The following is a 1,671-nucleotide window of genomic DNA, read 5'->3' as shown; positions in this document are numbered from 1 at the left end:
ATCGTCGACCCTGGGCCACATGCCATCGATTAGCAGAATTTTCGAGCTCATCTTACCCAGACGGCGTTTGATTTGGATAGGTTGTCTTCTTCGATTATCGGCGGTATTTGCGTTATATTCTTCAGCGACTTGATTCCAGTAATCCCGTGCAGCGTTTTCATTGCCAATAACAAAATCAGTGGGAACATTTAACCAAGCATTTACCTACTCAATTCATAAAATGTTGTTAGGCCAAGCTTTTCATGATATAGTAACTACTAATAATTAAACAAATGACTTACAGGCATAGATTATCCTCTTCAGTCCATTGTAAGTGTATGTCTCCGATGTTGGCGTGGCCGATATCCATTGAAAGATGTGATGTGTATGAACAAAAACTTGTATCAATTTGAGTAGGATTGTGCTTGTGTATGAGCACAAAATTTTGGGATGGGCGTGGAACTAGAACCTGCAACTAGGACTATATATAACGAGATAGCTTTACTGCATGCATGATTTAGTCAGCACTGCATGCATGATTTAGTTAGGCCGATTTAACTGTGTATGATTGAAAGAATGGTTGAAGTAACTTGACATATATTTTTCTAACTTTATCTCACCGTGCTTTCAGGTTTTAAGATTGTGATCTTTGTCCCTGTTGGACCAGCTTGTCAACCACAAGTATTTCATTTTTACACATTTATTTTGTATCAATTCAATTTTATTTTAAGGTATTCATGTTTCATGCAGATTTATAATAGATAAATAAGCTCTATAGTTTATTGTACATTATTGTTGTGCGTGAAGAGGAAAGAAAATGATTATTTTGTCCATCTGCAAAAGGAAATCAGCTGAGTTAGTTCAGTAGAGCTGGTTTTTAGTACAACGACCAGCTGAGTTAGTTGAGCAGTTGCCGATTTGTAGCGCTCTAGGTAGCGCCCGCTGCCAGATTCGAACGAAGAAAAAGGCTCGCGTGAAAAGATAGGCTAAGCGCTTGGCGACTGGCTCGGCATCATGCCAGCACAAATCCTGGATGGGGGGGGGGCGGTGGGGGGGGTTGACCAAATCGGACTAAGCGCCCCCGTTGTACATGGCCTAATGGTACAAAGGATCTACGACTGGTTGACTGCTCTATAATGGTTGTGCTTTTGGGGGGATATGCAAGGTGGTCAATGGACAGATAATAGAACCAAGGATCTACAACATGGTTGACTGTTGTATAATGGTTGTGCTTTTGTGAGAGGAAGCTAAGGATACCAACCTGCAAAGCTAGCCAATCATGTCACATGGTTTCTTCAATAAGACAATAGTACCATCAAATGAAAGGAGCAACAAGCTTTTTGTTCAGTATCATGCAACTCTTTAGTTCTCTTATAAATTGCCTCAAGCACAAACAACTAACGACACTGTAAAAACAAATTGGGCGCAACTTTTGGAAAAAGGTGTATGCGAGTATATAACATAAGAGAAGCCCATGCAAGTATAGAAATAAGACAATGCATGTGGGGTATGTCCTTGTGTGGCTTGACCCAACAGTCAAAGATAGGAAGTAAAATCAAGGGTGCTCGTATATATGCACTATGAAATTAAAACCTACAACTTCCATGCACCAACAATTTGGGAAAGAAACAAAAGGATATGCAAACAATGTCAGTGGTTTCTTCCATGCCAGCAAGGGAGCATCAAGCTTAT

This window comes from Triticum urartu, unplaced genomic scaffold (assembly GCF_003073215.2).
Source record: "Triticum urartu cultivar G1812 unplaced genomic scaffold, Tu2.1 TuUngrouped_contig_145, whole genome shotgun sequence".
Lineage (NCBI taxonomy): Eukaryota > Viridiplantae > Streptophyta > Magnoliopsida > Poales > Poaceae > Triticum > Triticum urartu.
Note: the sequence above shows the minus strand (reverse complement) of the source record.